The sequence below is a fragment of the Parus major genome, chromosome 4A (assembly GCF_001522545.3).
Source record: "Parus major isolate Abel chromosome 4A, Parus_major1.1, whole genome shotgun sequence".
Taxonomy (NCBI): Eukaryota; Metazoa; Chordata; class Aves; order Passeriformes; family Paridae; genus Parus; species Parus major.
Window position 1 is genome coordinate 6,965,868 of NC_031772.1, and position 18,250 is coordinate 6,984,117.

General features: G+C 49.5%; 1 long non-coding RNA gene across 1 annotated transcript; it reads right to left on the bottom strand.

Annotated features, from left to right (window-relative positions):
• Positions 1–2,403: 2,403 nt before the first annotated feature.
• Positions 2,404–3,265, bottom strand: LOC107203784. Its single transcript, XR_001521359.1, has 2 exons — positions 2,995–3,265; positions 2,404–2,663 (listed from the first exon to the last, which is right to left on the bottom strand). It is a non-coding gene; the product is annotated as an uncharacterized LOC107203784 (long non-coding RNA).
• Between the last annotated feature and the right edge of the window lie 14,985 nt (positions 3,266–18,250).

Genomic DNA, 18,250 nt, shown 5'->3' on the forward strand with positions numbered 1-18,250 from the left:
TGATGTGTCCTCATCGCCACCAGCTCCATCACCTCCCTGCCTCCCTCCCTGCCTGACCCATCTCCTTCCTCATCCCTGTAGGACACTGCTCTTACCCTGCAGATTGGACCTCCTGCCCTCCTCTTTGAACACAGCAGCCCCTGCCCCACTACTCCCAGTATGGCTGTGTCTACAGAGACTGGTTCCAGTCCTGGCAGGGAGAATCAGGTCTGTCCCCAGATCCCAGCAAGGGCACGGGGTGCCACCAAGCTGGGGGTGAGAGGGAGCCCAGCCATTCAGTTACAGCAAAGGCAGCAGAGACACTCCTGATGGCTGTGTCGTGATAGAAGAAATGAAAAAGTGCCCAAGTTAAATCCTGGCCATCTGTCTCTGTTTTGCTAACCTGATTCTCTGGTTGGAGCTGGCCGCTCGACACTCGGCTGGCTATGGACCTTTTCTGAAGGTTATTGGAGGGAGTGTGTACTATCTTGCTGTGGCCTCGGGCTCCCAGACCAATTTCTTCATGGAAAAAGCTCTGGGTGAGTTCTAGACACAGCACTTGGGCACAGATGGGGCAGCTGTGTGTGGGTGGGAGCCCCTCGGAGCCAGCACACCCAGGTTCACAGCCCACCAGCAGCAGAAGAGGCAGGCACAGGGAGATGGAGCCAGGAACCAGGGAGGGGGTCTGGGCACAGAACCTCATTTGTGCTGCCCGGACACGCAGAGGCCACAGCACCCCCAAGAGACCTGACAAGTCCCTGTCCCCTTGCCCAGTGACAGAGCAAAGCTGTCAGTCCCCTTCTCCACACTGTGTTTGCTGCGGTTGCTCACTGTTTGTATTTGGACATCCACTGGGTACTGGTGAAAGCACTGAGAGCCCAGACACACAGAGTTTTGTGTATTTCAACACCAGTGATTATTCATCCAGTAATCTCAGACTGGAGTGTGGTTTTTATTATTTGCTACTCTTCAGTGTCCTGTTTAAAATGTTTCCAGTCCAGGCACAGGAAGCGCTGCCCTGTGCCCAACCAGACACACGCGCATGCAGCAGAGCTCACTGGCACAAAGCACTTCCCAAACATCTTGATGAGCACACAGCATGTGGAAACAACACTGCTCAGCTCAGCAACCCTCATCTTTCCCCAAAGGAGACTCTGTTTGCTATGGTGATGACTTCTGTCTCCATAACCAATCATTAAAACAGAGTATTTATTCCCTATCTTCTGTTTCTCCTGGAGGATGCAATCATGTCCCAGAGTCAGCAGTCCAATAATTCCTGTCCCTGCACACTGTGACCCCAGGAGCAGGAGAGACATTGTCCCAAGGAGATGTCTCCAGCTGATGGGGAAATCTTCTGAGTATTGTGCTGGCTAGGAGGCAAAACCAGAGCTGGTTTGGAGTGAGGGGTGCTCTTCTGAGCAGGACGTCAAAGTATTTCCCAGAACTTCCCTGCCTGCAGGTGGGGGAAGAGCCTGAAAAGAGTTGATGCAGATTGATGGTGCATTGGTTTTAGATCTTGTTTTTTCCTATACACCCCTTGCAATGCCTCAGTTGCCACAAGGTAGGTGTGACACGAGCTGACAGCATGAAGAGATGCACCTGAGAGCAGACAAACCTCTGTGTCACTTGCAGCCCTCCAGCATCCCTGCACACATCCTGCTCTGCACACCTGGCTGGTTCTGCAGGTCCAGTGCAAAGGACTTGCAGCTCAGGAGTTTCACAGAGCTGAGCAGAGGAAGAAAGGCAACAGATGCCTGTTCTGTGAATTATCAGTCCAGATAATTCCTCAGCAGAGGAGGCCCTAAAGAACCCCTTGAAGGTAAGTCTGTTGGATCTGCCACCTGCCCTGATTTTGAGCCCTAATGGCTGCCCAGCATGAAGGGAAGAGCTGTGGCACCCTCCTGCCTCAGGGCACTCACAATAGTCAGTGCCTGAGAGAACATTTGGGCTCTGAGCAGAGGGAACAGCAACCCAGTTGTAATTCTGCACTAAAAATATCCCCATGTGTGAGTGGAAGCACACTGCGGCTGGCTGGGGTTTCACATCCCTGAGGAAGCCTGAGCCAAGCAGGGACCCTACACTCCCGTGATTGTCCACCTTCCCCCTCTCCCTCCAGAGACACCCTGGGCACTAACTAGCAAATAAATGGCTTTTCACAGGACAACAATGGCTTCTGTGATCAATCTCCGTGAGATGCAGTTTGGTAGCTTTGCAAGAATCAAGCCAGCTGCCAGTATGGCCCAGAATAAATGAGAGGCTGAAACAGGGCTGTGGGGATGGAGAGGTGAAATGCTGGGGCCAAGGAACACAGCCCAGGCCACAGAGATGGGACTGCCTGGGAGGAAGCTGGGGTTGGGTGACCCTGGGGAGCAGCAGTGCTGCCCTGCATTTTGGAGGCTGCAGAGGGAAGAAAATACAGACACGTTTAGGAAGGAGCTGATGAGAGAAGCTCATCTCAGGGCATTTAATTTTAGCAGAGTCAAGCTACCAAGGATGTGGGTGTTTGTTCATTTGACTTGGCTGGTTTGGGTTTTCATGAAGTGCCTCCTAGAGCCACAAAAGCCAAACTCCAGATTAACCCACATTTGTTGCCATAGTCATGTTACAGCACTCAGGATTGCAACTGTAGTCTGCCCCAGACCTCATCCATGCAGCTTCTCCATGCAGAACTCCCTGGTTATTCGCTGTCCAAAGAGAAAAGATAGATCAAGGTGGATGCTGGGTACCACAACCCAGACAGCCTTTGCCTCTGTACCCACCAACCCATACCTGAGACCCCTCCTGCCCCTCCAGTGCCTGGTGTTGGACCAGCCCCATCTGTCTGTCCCTCCTGACATCCCAACCAGCATTCCTGCAAAGCTCTCATTACTGAGGCTTATGCAGTGAAACATGAAGGAGGTGGGCTAAGATTTCAATGGCAATTCAGGTGTTTTTCACCTTTCCGGTGTCTGTCTTGGACATCTCTCCCAGTGCAAAGGGGGGGTTTCTGCGGGCCACCAAATGCTGGGCACTTACCCAAGAGTGCGCTTGCAGTTTCAGTATCTGCTGGGTCAGAGACTACTGGGATCCTAGGGATGGTGCCTCACTGTCACAAAATATTATTGCTGATGGAAAAAGAAGTTTGTTGCTCACTCAAGAAAAATAAATCCTTGACCCTTTACGAGACCTGTGCAGTAGTGACGCCGTTGACTCCTTGTGAAAGTGTGTGGGTGGGAAAATAATCTGTGCTGACTTTTCTGCTGGCTCTGTGAGCTGTGTCAGATGTACACCCTCTCAATAGATGCCTGATAATGCTCAGCTACTCCTCTGCTCACAGCCTGCAAGCCCCTACAGAAACACTGACTGCAAGCCTGGAATTAGAGTCTCCCACTCATTATTTGAGAAGGACGTGCCTTTCACAGCCAAGTGGCCTCTATTTGCTTAGGGGGAAACATGTGCTTATCTCTTATTTATGTGATTTATTTCTTGAGATTAATGCATCAAATTGGCTTGCTCCCAAGCTCTCAGTAAAGTCTTGGTTTTTGTGGGATTGTCCTGAGCCACATGAAGTTTCACTGCCTGTTTTCTGAAACTGAGAGGAGGATTTTTATCTCGATCATAAAGCAGAAATTGGGGGTTTTTCAAATGTAAGGCAGTCAGCATTGTTTTGATCTGCAAGCAAATGATAGCCTTCTTTGAGTTCAAGGAGGGCTATTAAATCAGCCCTGTGGAGATAGAGCAAACAAAACCAGACAGAGCGAAGGAGAGAGGGGGAATGTTCCTATTCACATAGGCACGAAAGCAGGGGAGGCAAGTTAATGATCAGCTCATCTGGGGTGTTTACTTTTGCATGCCACTGGGGTAAACAGAGCCATGTCATCCCTCCAGCCTGCTCTTGTTTATAAATACACAATAACATTTACAGCTGAGCTGGCTGGACTGCCCTGGGTCCTGGCTGGAGAAGCTGGAGGGGTCTCAGCTCCCACTCCTGCATGGGACAAGCACCACTTTTAGGGCTCTTGCTGCAAATCCACCTTCCAGCTCTGTGTTTGTATCTGTTTTTGCTGGCAAGGCACAAGCTCACCTGCCAGTGCAATCCCTTGGAGATGCCCTTCTGTAGATCCTCTGGCAAAATACCTTTCTAACCCGATTCCTATAGATCCTTGGAGCTACCCCTTTGCATTGCTGGGTTCAGAGCAGCCCCATGTCCTAGAGCCCCTGTTGGTGCTTTACAACAGCCTGAGCACATACAGAAACCAGCAGGCTCATCTTCCTGTTAGCCAAACCACCATGATGGCAGTCAGAGTGAGGATTTGAAGTTATTGGTGTTGACTGAAGTTCATAGTTATCCTTCAAAGAAATCACATTTCGTCTAAAACATAAAGTTCTTACAAATGTTATGAAGTTCCTGTGGATGCTACTATTCAGTGAGCTCCAGTGGATGAAGCAGAACAGCAAATACAGGGTGACTAATTCACTGCAGCTGATGACTTACTGCAAAATTTTGTCCTGGATTCATTGATCACCACTTTAGTGTTTAGAAAAAAATAATGATCTCCCATTTTTTTAACGTTCCTGCCCTAGCTCTTGGTACTGACCTGTCGGCACTGGAGGTACAGTGTGCTGAGAGTTTGGAATGTGCCTCCACGATGATGTGTCACGCAGGGTTTGTCTGCACGCAGATTTGCACTGGCTAAAAGACACTGATGAAACTTCCTGTACAGACAGGACTGGTGGCTTAAAGCAAAATTCTTTATGGCTTACTTAAAACCCACTTCCAAACAATCAAAACTGGGCATATTCTTGGCTTATTAGTCTATTCAGGCTTAAGACTAAGTCATAGTGGTAGTCAAATAGGTTTTTCCCAGCTTAAGTGTTGTGTCTGTAGTTTAATCAGTGCAATTCCGTGTGTGTCCTCATATCCATATCACATGCAAAAGTGAATCTACATTATATTTCTATGAATAATGACTGATACTTACTATCATTTGGTTATGTAAATCTGTTGACACATTTCTGCCTGAAATTGCATATAAGGCAAGAAATTCTGCTTCTGTAAATTGTCAGTGTAGTTATTAGGGACTATTCATCCTCATTTTTATTACTAAAACCATAATCCCATAGTGGTGGAAAATAAAACCAAATAAACAGTGGAATAAACTGGGAATAGATTAGTTTACATGGGAATACATGTTTACAGAAAGTTTTTGTTCACAATGACAAATGCATCTCCCCATTTGCATCTGTCCCCCCAAGGGGACTTGCAGAGCCCTTAAGCAAATGAAAAATAGCCAAATGAGCGTTAGTGGGTTGTATGTTTCTGAGGGAGAAACAGCTCTGGGTTGCTTGATGTCCCTGACATATAGAAAACAAGTAATGCCCGAGTTGGAACAAATGTTTGCAAGGATGTTGGCATGGCTGCTGTCCCTTGTCATTGCACTGCTGGCACTTCAGGCTAATATCAAGATCAGCAAAGGATAAAAACTGGGAGAAACGTAATCACCAATTATTATGTAATGAATGTAAAAATGCCAAACTTTGCACAGAACCTTATTCACAACAAATTATTCAACCAGCTGTAATCAAGGTCATTTCAATCTGAAAGCATTTTCTATTGAAATCTACAACAATATTCAGGCCTACCATTCAGTGTTCATTGCCCAACAGCGAGAAAGCCACAATTGCTCTTGTGTGTCAGGATGCCCCAGGGTGGTGGGGCCAGGCCCTGCGAGGATGCACCCACCAGAGCCCTGTCACCCGCTGAGGAAGCCAGCACAGCCTCTTCTTCGGGCATGTCAGACCCAAACGTGACTCACACATTTCCAAAACTGCCATTCCCTTCCGCTGGGGTTTGCTTGGTCCCTTTCCTCCACAGTGGCCTCAGGAGGATGTTCTTCTTGCTCCACAGCTTTAGCCCTTGGGTCCTGAGGTCACTGTGGCTTCATGGACCTCATGCATGGTGGCACCTGTGCCCACAGCACAGGGACCAGCCCCTGGGGTATGGAGCTGGGTGTCAGTGCTGGGACAAGGCAGAACTGTCTCTGCTCTGCTGGAGCTTGGCTGGTTTCTGGGAAATTTGGCTGGGGCTCAAGCTTTTGTGATGGGGGTTTATCCATGCTGCTATCCAAGCCTAAGCTGGAGACAGTGGCTGAGTTTCCAGAGGGACAGCCTGAAGCAAGTACAGGGAAGCTGCTGACAAAGGGTCATGAGTAGAGAGGGGGATGTTCTGAAATGCTTTGCTTGGCACATGGAGGACTGTGCAAGATGGTTTTGTAGTTAAATCTCAGGCCAAGGCCCCCAGAGACTTGAGCTCAGAGCCTCCAAGCAGAGCTCTGCATCCTTGTGCTTGCATTTCCCATCCACACAATGGGACAATGACCCTCCCTCGGCGCCTGGATGCCAGCAGGACAGTCCCCACGGCAGCTGCGACACGGACACACTGCTCTGCTATGAAAGACAGACAAAGACATAAAAAATTCTGGCTATGCTTTCCTAAAAAAATGATGAACCTTTGCTAGATGGACCTAGGGGTTCTCCCTGCAGTAACACCAGAAGTAATTGTGCAAACTGCCCAGTGCAATTTAATTCCTTTTCTGGAATGACTAACACCTCTATTATTCCCATCTGACCACTGCAGACATCCTGCCACACAATTGTGTTAAACTCTGTGGCGAGAAAGATAACCGGGCCTAAAATTAAATCATCCAGCACGTTTTTAATATTAGCACAGGCGAGGAGCGAATTCCTCCCTAGTAGAATTCACCTCTTGGCAAAACCAGCCACTGGTACCTCACCACCAGAAGTGATGTGCTGTGAATTATTTGTCATTTTAGTTTGTGATCTCCTGGCTGGGCAGAGCCTATTCAGTGCAGGGACGTGCCCTGCTGCCACTTCACAGGGTGCTGAAGGAGGTCCCAGCTGGGTCATTGCATTGCGAGATTTATTCATTGAGGACAAGCAGGCTGTGGACACTAAATGTGTGAGCTGATACCCCCATGTGAATAACCTGGTTATTACCAGAGTCTCATGGCATTTTTGCCTCTGGGAGAAAAGACGGCAAGAAAGGCAGCACAGAGCCGCAGCAGGGATATCACAGGCTCCTTTGGCTGCAACAGGATGGCTGCTCTGTTTTCCTTCAAATAGAGTTTTCTGCCAAAAATAACCCTCCGGGGTTTGTCACGGTGTTTTTTTCACAGTGAACTCCAAAAGCAAGTCAGGTTTGGAGGTGCTGAAAGCTCCTTTGCAGGGCCTGGCAGGCAGCCTGGCACTTTGGGGCACTGCTCGCACCCGCTGTCCTGCCCTCCGGCCCCAGCCAGGGGTTTGCTCACTCCAGCAGCGTGAGGAGAAGGACTCAGTTTCAGGGGATGGAGAAATATTGAAATGTGACCCGAAAGTCACTGCAGAGCTGCGGCCATGCGGAGGGATGTGGACTGTCCTCTCAGGCTGTGTCCTGACTGCCGGACCTGTTATCTCGGCATCTCTCACCGGATAAAGCGGCTCGGGGGCTGCAGATGGAGAGCCAGGGCAATGAGGGCTGCCTGCGACACCCGGACCTTTCCCCGCCGGTCCCTGCGGGGATCCCTGCGGCTCTGGGATGGGCAGCAGGGTCTCTCCAGCAAGGCAGAGCAGCCGTGGGGCCCCACACCGCAGCAGCGCACACCACCCGCCGGAGCCCTCGTCCCCCCGGCTTCCCGGTGGGATTTTTGCACGCTTGTGCTCCCTCTGCTGGTCCTCAGCCCGGCGCCGTTCCCGCACCGCTCCCGCACAGATTCCTCTGTGCTCGGCTCTCCCAGCCCTCGTGTTCCCCCCGTTCTCCCCAGGAGCAGCGGTGCCCGAGGCGGGTCTCCGAGCCAGCCTGCAGCGAGGGTCCCGGCGCTGCTGGGACTGCTCCGAGCAGGGCATGCCGGCATCCGGACGGGACCCGCACGTCCCAAATAAAAACTTTAAAACGTGCTCTCGGGAGTGACACTACAAGACATGGCGATGAAGAGGACGCCAAAGACTGGACTGGGGCTGCAGCGGTCACGGTTTTAAATTAAAGTTACACAGAGAGGACACTGGATTTATCAGTCCAGTTTTGTACAAACACACTGGGTAGCTTTTTGCACCAACACTTCCGCACCTGCGCTGTTGGTGTCTCTGCTGTCAGAGGTGACATGTCCTGCTCTGACATTGCACAGGTACAGATGGCCTCCAACCTGCCACCAGCAGAGATAGAGAACACCGGCACAGAGCAAAGGCTGCAGCTCGGCAATGGCCACCAGACACCGGCCTGCTGAAGGGGACAAGAGCACACCGAATTGGGCCAGGACATCGTGCTGCAAGGTCTGGTTTGCAGGCTGTGCTCCAGGAGTGCACGGGGTTCTCCTGCACTTTCTGTCTCAGCATTACTTGCCAGCTTTATTAGAAAGCTGGTTGTTGTTTTAAGGCTGCTTTCTAGCGGTTATTGCCAACGAGGGACAGAGGTGGGGGAGCTACTCTCTGCACGGCGCAAATGGCAGCTGCCAAGACACCTTCTCCAAGGCCCCATAATAACTCGCTTATGGCTCAGGCTGCCTTGTCTCAGCCACATCTCAGAGAGTGACCCAGCACAGGAGGCTGCTGCACAGCCAGCCCTCCCAGCTCAAAGTGCTGTGTCCCCATCCCCATCCCTACCCTGGCAGTGATGTCCAGCTGCCCCACTCACTGCCATGGTGTGGTCATGTTCCTGATGTTCTTGGGATTCAGACAGGAGTTACTGCTTAGCAAAAGAGGAAATACCTGCCCCAAGCAAGCTAAAACTCACTGTGCCCCCGGAGCAACCCAGCATGAAAGGGAGCTCCAAAGCAAGGGGGAAGGAAGAGGATGTAAATTGAACCACAATGAAAAGAATGCTGTTATCCTTTCCACACAGCCTTCTCCTGCCCAGCACCACCACTGCACTCTGGAAGCCACAGTGACCCACTGTGCATTACTGACTGAGGAGGCTGTGCTGGGCACATTCTTCACTCTGGCCTCTGCCACCACCACCCCAAAATCCAGGCAACTCGATGCAGTGTCCAAGTCCAGCCTTCTCTGCGGGCACCAAGCAGCTCCCAACAGTGCATGTTGCTGTTCATGGGGTGCAGACTCAGTATTTGAGAGCTGCTTTCCAGAGCAAACAATAAATCTTTAAAATAAGTGTGGGGTTCTCTGAAAGTCACTGAATTCAATGGCTGAGCCCTGCAACAAAGGCTCTTCCTGAGCGCGGTGGCTCCCTGCCCACCGCGCTCCCGGGGGGACGGCAGAGGAGGCAGAGAGGAGGTGAGTGCTGGCTCCAGTTTGTAAACTGTGACTGCTGGAGAAAACAAAACCTGTACAGAAGTTTCAGTAGGTCTCAATGCCTTTCACTGATGCAGCTGGTTCCCAGGGCTGACCAGCACCATGAGCTGCTGCTTTTCCCCAGCCCCAAGGCACCTGTCTGCCCACGGGGCACTCTGCTGAAGCCCTTTTAGGGGGAGCTGCTGGTGCTTCTGCCAGCACCAGCTGCAAGCGCTGGGTGATGCCCCGCAGACATTTCTCCTCATGCAGAGTTCACAGTTGGTTTCTGCATATCACAGGGCTACTCCCATCTAAATTCACATCCCAAATCCCTTTAGGGTGTCTTGCTGTGCATTGGCACCACTGTCAGGGAACAGCCACCCTTCAGTGCAGGCACCCACCGTGACCCCAAGCAGTGCTGCTAAAAGGAACCAGCTGCTTCTGCATTTTGAAGGTTGGTCCTTGCCTGAGAGGAGGTGAAACTCCACATCTGACTGACTGCTGCAGAGCCATAGAGGACCAAACAGGCATAACTGGTGCTGTACAGCACAGGGCATTCTCCAGGTGAAGCATCATCATTGACCCTTTTACTTTGTACAGACCTTTCAGCAAAATATTTTCTGTAGAAAAATCTCTCATCTTTCAAAACTGATTCCTCTGCTTCCTGAGAGCATTTTTCTGGGTGCAAACAAACAGTTAAACACATGTAGCTGTCTCCCATGTTAATTCTCCTTGTATCATGGACAGCTGATATCCTTTCAGTGCTTGAAACCACAAAGGCAAAGTAAGTGAAAGCACAGAAGAAACAGGGCTCAGATGGTGAAACCTTCCCAACCAGAGGCTGCTAAAATGAAAGAGTAAAAGTTTTCCTGTGGTTGAGAATAGCCCTGTTATCTCTCAGGGAGGCAGCAAACTTTCCGAGGAATAGATAAGTAGGTAACACCAAGTGAGGCAGTCTGGCATAAATGTGCTCGAGGAGAAACTCTACAATATATTGCCATATACTGAGAAACACACATAAGCTCCACTACTCTTGTTAATTCTGCAGCAAAATTATTTTTCCAAATCTTCCCCAAACCAGATGTGGAAATATTTAGCTACCTCTGCACTCCTCCAGGCTCAAGACTGAACTAAGTGTTTTGAAGCAGATGGGAGGCAGAGGGAGATGGAAACCGTGACTGGTTTCAGTGAAACTCATGGATTTCCCAATTCATGGTATCATTTACTGACATCATGAAACTAATTTGGGCTTTTTCTTCTGTCTCTTTACAGTTAGGTATTTCCACCAAGAGGATGAAATTTCTCTTTTTTGCAAACAAAATTGGATTTCTTTCCTGCAAAGAGTACAGAAACATAGATTTTTTTTCCCAGAAGCAAAATGAGACATAATTTTTTTTTTTTTATTAGAATACTTTCTTAGATGTAGTCAGTGCAAAATACTAAAGTAAAAGGCAGCAATAACCTGTCTCACCACCAACTCTCCCAAATCACAAATCAGTCTGCAAAACAAAAGGGAGGTCACCTTGCTTTCCTCCTTGGCTTCCCCCTGTGGGTTGCACAGCCCTTTTCTGCTGGGTTTCTGTGTCTCCTGCCCCCTTGGTGTGTTCCCATGAAGCTGGGACACTCAGGACCACACAATACACGTGTCTGCCAGGGTGATGGGTTTCCTGGGAAGGGCTGAGCTGATCCTGGAAGCTGATGACTGCCATGCAGCCATGGGTCTCCCACCACTCTCCTGGACTGCAGTCAGGGCACAGCAACAGGAGCAAGATACTGTCTATGCCCCCTCTATTAAAAGACACTAATTATGTTTTGCAGTTTTCAGCGCACACTGAAATAAATAACGTTGGGCAAACATAATTGCACACACTTTTTAAGCTGTGCAGCTCTCAGGGTGGATGGGCTGTGCACGGTGTTTGGAAGTACATGTGCATTTCTACAGGGAGCTCTGGTCTGTTCCTTCACCTGGTCCAGTTCCCCCCACCAGCACCATTCCCAGCCAGGCAGGCTTTGGGGCTGGCATGGGGCCTGATCCTACACCCCATCCTGAGGGCAGCCTGGAGGCACTGCTCACTCACTGCCTCTACATCCTCCCCTGTTCCCCCTGAGAGCTTTATCACACCCACTAGACTTGACATTTCATGAAGGAGAAAAATTAATGAAAGACAAGCAGAGAGAAGCACTAATTTAGGAAAAGTACTAATTAGATGTATTCTGGGTGGTCTCATTTTGGCATTCTGCCTTTTGGGCTAGACTGGTTTTGCTGCCGCTTCCCTTTCTCACACTTTTTCTCCTCTCTCACCTTTTCCAGCACCTACATCCATCCCTGCAAGGGATTCCTGTGGCATTGGGCCTTGCTGTCTGGGGGTCACAAGGCACTGCTGGCTGCCCCTTGATTGGGTCAAGGTTTTTCTGCATCTCCCCAGGCTGTTGCCAGGGTGGGTCACACCAAGGCACGGGAAGCCCCAGGGATGACTGCAGCTTTCAAGTGACAATGTGCAGTGATATTGTGAAACACACAAACATACACACACACACACACACACATATAAAAATACTACTTCTTTCCCTACAAATAATGCTAGAGTTTGCATTTTCAATGGCAAGCATAAAGCTCTTAACAGATTTCACTGGAATTGGGCCAGATGTGGCAGCTAAGAGCCCAGTATTCTGTCCAAAAAGACACAATTGTATGTGAATTTGCAAAGCAGTGTGTGGTGCAGTCACTCTCCTTGCAGGCTTTGCCTCCTGCTCACAAAACATCTCTTTGCACCCAGGACAACATCAGAAATACAATTTGAAGACTGTTTTGATGTTGTTTCTGCACTTTGAGTTGCTGAATTAATTCCTGGTTCAAACCAGCAGTTTTATACAGAAAGTCACATCCATGGCTTTAAATTCCAGATTCATCCCCAAAGTCCCCATGCTAGTTGGAGGCACCATGAGATAAAAAGCACTTAAAAGAAAGGAAGATGTGAACAAAGTGATTCCCCCTGAGCTCTGCCAGCATTGATTGTAGGGTAAGAGCAACAACTCTTCATCCTGATCCTCAGAGTGAAAAACACTCTGTTGTACAGCAGGTGCAACTCAAGGTAATTGAGTAATTAAAAAAAACTGAGCAATTTAGGGTAAAAAGCTTGTGTAAACCTATATTGTGCCCTGGCCATATAGAAATTTAATTAATGTATATCCCCAGGAGCAATGCTTGTCTTCCTGTTAAAATTCTGCTAATAGGATGACTGGAGCACAGCCAACTTGCACACCCAGTGCCATGATTTCCTTCCCCCACTGGAACACAGCACAAGCAGCTGGGATCAGCACAAAATGGTTATCCCAGCTCAAAAATGCTTTATTAGAAAGCAACACTTCTCTTCAGAAAAATATCTGTTTCCAGGAGTGTCATCAACAAAACCTAAGATTTTCAAAAGCAACCAAAATCTCTGTGGGAGCTGGGTCCCTCAAAAGCCCCCTGAGATAAACTTCTCCTATGTGGGGGTCCAAGAGCCACCAAAGCAAGTGGTTGTGGGCTGGAGGGCCATAGTCCTGCATGACACTTCCCAAAGCCCTTCCATTCCATCCCATCCCAGGCTGGGAAACCAGGGAAACCAGTAGGCAGAGAGTTTGGGACTGGTGTGCTGGGCTCTCTCCACCATTTGGAATCTGTCCTGCACAAGCCCAGCTCGTCCCTCTCAGCCCATCTCACAACTTCACTGCTTCACTGGGTTTTCTCTGGACTATTCTAGGAGCTAGCCTTTAGGAATGAATACATCTTCCAGGTAAAAAAGCCAGGAGACAGACTGTCTTTCCTAGGAGGAGGGCCAAGGGCATCAAAAGACAACCACTAACCTACCATTTCAGACTCCTTGCATGTCTAAGGGGTTCCTCCTGGGGCTATTGCCTTGAATTGTACAAAATGGCTCTTGGACAGTATAATTTAAGACTGTGTGTCATATGGCAGAGGTCCATGGGATGGTCATGGAGCACAATACATAAAATGTTCAGCTAGAAATATCAGTTTTCCTACAGTATCAGCATAACAATAACTTTTGCAACCGTCTGATGTTGGGACTGGTTTGTATTGCAAATGTCCTTGTCTAATCTACAGCTCTGTATTAAATAACACATTATCCTATCATGACATTTGGCTTTGCCAAGAGAACACAATATTTATATGTACATGCCCACAGCACTGCATTTCTGACAGAATACCATATCAATGACAAATTGCAGGTTTGGTAACATAAATCAGAAAAAGTTTTGAGCATGCTGGCTTTGGGGAAGTCAGAGGAGTTTGTTTAGATACAGAACAATTGCAGGAACAGGCAAAATTATTGTGTGCTGATAAATATTGATCTTCAAAACTGTAAACACTTTTGCATGCAGAAGCTGGAGAGCTGCTGTAACAGATAATTTCTCAATGTTATTTCAAATCAAAATGCAAAAATTGCTTTCAAGATGTGAGCAGCTCTTCACTTATGAGTTGGGACATCTCCTGCTGATGGCATTTGCTCAAGAATAGGGTCAGCAGGCATCTCCACAGCCAGCAGGCTGGTGGTCATCTCACAAAGGCAACATTCTGCCAGAGAGAACAAAGTGGGAAGTGCTTCAGCCCTTTCTCGAGTGACCTTGATGTGTAACTTCCCTCCCACCCCTTCAAGCTCTGCTTTTTGTATCCTGCCTCTGTCTCCTCTCAGGCTCCATGGGAAAACCTGTGCAGCGATTTTGGGATGTGATTCTGCAGCAGCATCTTCTCCCCTGCCCTTCTTTCCGTGCATCCATGGGGAGAGCCCACAGAAGGGCCAGGAATACACAGGGAAATGGGTCTGAGCTGATCCCAGGCTCTGAACAGCCAGGTCACAGCAGCAGTGCCAAGGGCTTGCCTGGGACAGGCTGGAGTATCTCACTCTTCCCTGCCCTGAATTTAGTCAGAATGTTTTACAGGCAGTTTTCTATCGAGATGTTGGCCATGCTATCAACCCGCCCCCTCCCCTGCACATAATCAAAATATTTTGATAACCGAAAAATGTCAGGCAATACAGCAAATTTTGCAGTAAATAAATACAGCAAATAACTGCAAAGGCAAGGAGGGGAGGACTGGTGAGCTGGTGACTCTGCTGAAAGTTTCCATCTCCAAACAACAAAAAGATCCTTTAAAATTAGTGTTTCAATAGAAAACCAGATATTTCCTACAAAAATAACCCCCCTCTAGTGAAGGAAAGGAGGCTGATGGTAGGGAATGTCATGCTGCTGGTTCGAGAGCAGAGCACAGGCCCCGGTGCAGCCGCGTGTGGGCCCGGCAAGGCCCAGCCACTCCTCGTGCCAGACAAGGAGTGAGGGCAAACAGGCCCTCAGTGAGATCCTCAACACACACCAGAGATGTGTGACAAATCTGTGACAAGGCTGTGCTGGCAGGCAGGATGGTGGGCAGTGAAATCCCTGTCCAGACAGAGCTCTGGGCACTCTTTGAGCCAAGGGAAGGTGGGAGATGCTGCCAAAAACCCATCGGCATGGCCACCACACCCATTTTCCACACTGCAGAGTGGCCGAGGTGGCTGCAAGCACTGAGGGTACCCAGGAAGCCAAGCTGGGACTGTCACACCACACACAGAGCTGGGGGAACTGCAGAACACCAGGGCTGGAGAACAAGGGCAGATGAAGGAGATGTGGAAAGAAACCAAGCGCTAACCTGCTGCTCAGTCTGGTCACAAGGGACTGAAAGGCTGCAGGAAGGGTTAGTGCAGAAGTCAGAGCTCAGGATGGGCAGTTTACTGTGCTGGAGGAAATACAATGAATAAAAGACCCTGGTCCCCATTCTGCACACCAGGAGCCCTGTTGTGTTCATTGGGAAACACAAAGTGCTGTGGCCATGTGTACCCACACCTGGTGCTTTCCACTGTCCCAGGCACCCCAGGCCACCCACCTGCACTCCCAGTTCCCTACCCAGCCTCTGCAGACACAGGGACCCCTGTTCCCATGCTAAACCCAGTGTTAGGATGCAGCTAAGGGCTGGCCAGACACTCCTCCAGAAGCAGCACAGTTTATTAGCCCAGTAGCAGTGAAGTTTCCAGGCTGGGCAGGATGCTCCGGCAGCGAGGCGGGTGGGGACTGGGGGCTGCGCAAGGCTCTTGCTGCAACAGGAAAGCAAGGGCAGCACAGCTCTCAGACACCAGGGGCTGCTTTTGAAGAGCTGTTTCTCTTCAGCTGTTTGTCCCCTCCTATGTCACTTGTCCCGCCAACAGCCCTCCTCAAAGTGCACATAACCTCCAAGCTTTTTATTTATTCTCTTTGCACTTGCAGAAGCAGATGCAAGCCCAGCATTTGGGCTGGTGCTGGGCAAACAGAATTGGTCTCCTCAAAGAGTTTCCTGCCTTTACCACCAGCCTGCAGCACGGAAGGAGTGGCCACAGCTCACCCCTGTGACAGGGAACAGAAGCATCTCAGCAGGCCACATTTCAGATGTGTGGTGTGGGATGTTTATTTTTTTAACCAGTTCCATGGCTGCCACCTTTGCAAGGGCATCACATTCTGAGCATCTGACAAGCCCAGCCTGGCTGGGTGTCTGTATCCTGAGGCAGGGGAGAGCCAGGGGGCCTCAGAGCATCTCCACATTCCCTGGAGTGCAATGGTGATGCCCTGAGTGCCAGGGGACAATGACAAACAGGACCCAGGCAGGGCCCCCACAGGTGTGCCCATGGGAGGGCAAGCAGCAAACAGCTCTGCTGGGGTATTTTGGGCTTTTTGCTTTCAGCCCAGTGATCCGTGGGGCGCATCTCTGCTTGGCAGCAGCAACCGTACAGCATCCATCTGCAAAAATACCCCAGCAAACAGAATCCCTCGCCCTCCCCCCGGTCTCTGTGAGCAGCATTCATTCCTTGCTCGCGCTGTAGATCCGGCATGCCGAGTCCTTTCTCCCCAAGAGTATTCTCCCTTTACAAAGCAAGATCATAAAGCAGTGACATAATCCAAGCTTGGCAAACACTTTTGCTGATGTTAAGCCAGTGCCTTTCGTGGTTCTCACTGCAGCTTTTGAGGCCATGATATACACGGCACAACCAGCTGATTAAATGTGCAGGAGCCTCCCAAGATACCATTTCATCCGAAACGCTGACATTTATATTTGACTTCCAATAAGTGTGGGGTGCTTTTTTTTTATTTTTATTTTTAATTAGTTCTCACAAGGGTGGGAGTCAGACGCAGCTACACAATGAAGTTCTCCATAGAATAGGTATGATTCAACCAGATGACTCCTGGCCAGACTTCCTAACCCATCTACCTTGCAGCAGAGCCTTAAAGCCAAATTAATTAGAGGCCACCCACAAGTTGATGTGATTCTGTGTAGGTGAATCTCTTTGCCCATTCATTCCCTAACACATCTGCTGAGATCTCAACATTCATGCTAAGGGTGAGTGGGAGGGCTCTGGTGCTAAATAAATGACTCGATTAGTTTCGTTTTGGCACCAAGACTTAGCCAGCCAGTGGGGCCGAGTAGTAAACAATAGTAATGTGGAAAAAAAGTTTAAGAAAAAAAAAAGCAGCATATATGATGCCTCAATGAAGAGGTGTGATTGTTGGCAAAATGCGTCCCATTTGAGTTTATGGGATGTACAGAGTCTTTTTATTAGGGATACTTTTTGCTATTAGTGTAATAAAAAAGGACCAATTGTTTCTGCCATCTGAGAAAACTCTTGGTGGAACAGGCAGAAATCCAGGAATAATTAAGAAAATAATAGTGCACACCCAACAAGAAAAACAGTATTTGTTTAAAGATGAAGTCCCTCTAGAATACTTGGTAGTGATTGCATTTCTTTCAAAAGAGGGGGAAAAACCCTTCTAAACGAAAAGCAGCAGCCATCAGCTCATCTCTAAGATCTCGAGTGGAAAAAGCGTGGGGCTGTAATCCCCCTTAGTGGTGAGGCTTTTTCCGTTTTCATCACTCTTATCAGCCTTTGCAAGTTGCAAAATAAAAGTGTTTTGCCCCTACATGTTTCCATCAGAGGATCAGAAGCACTTCACAAAGCAGAATTAATTGAGCTTCACTGCTCACCTGTGAGAACAGAGCAATTATTTAGCAACAGGATTTGGGGTTTTTTTTGCTCTTTGGGGTGGGGGTAGAAATAAAAACTGCAGGAATAATTCAAATCCACCAGGCCAACAAGAGACTTGGTAGCTTTAACCACTTCCAATGGCGAGAGTGACAAACCTGCAAGTTTCTGACCACCAGATCTGCGTTCTCCTTTTGGAAGGGAACATTTTGCCTCAGCATCACTTTTCCCAGGCCTCAGCTTGCCAGGCTCCCCACCGGCACAAACCACCATTCTCCCGAGTTCTGACTCCTCACATTTGAAAGTCACTGGAAAACCATGTCTCCAAACATCCTCCCTGCGAGCGTGTCGTGGTGCAGTCGCACACCCAGGATGTGCACTGTGGGTTCCGAAACCCTGCTCCCATTGCTCCTGTGTGACTCCAGGCAGCTCATAAGGCTGCGCCGGCTGGATGTGGGAAAGTCTGCAGGTCGGAGAAACGCAGACTGAGAATTAGTGTTTGTGGAGAACTTAGTATCACAGTAATGGGGGAAAAAAGAGAACGATCTTAAGTCTCACTCTGATGTCGTGTGAGTGCATGGACAGAGCCGCACACTGAGTAACAAGACTGTTACCCAAGGAGGGCTGGAAAAGCAACATCCCTTTTCAGTCTGGGTTATAACAGGCCATAAACCCCCGACGGAAAAGGCAGCGGAACGAACCGGTTCGCACGAAGGGCGAAGTTGAGCTTCCCCACCGCTCCCGTGCAGCTCTCGTGTTTTACACACATCTGTTTACTCTTTCCCTAATTGAGGTTCTTTCTCTGCACGCGGCTTTCGGCGGCTGCAGGGTCGCGGCGGTCCCGGCTCACGGCCCCGGTCCGGGGGCAGGTGGATCCTGTCCCCGGCGCTCGTGGCCCCGCAGCCCCGGCAGCCCGGGGAGCTCCGCAGCCCGGGGAGCCCGAGGAGCCCCGCAGCCCCGGGAGCCCCGCA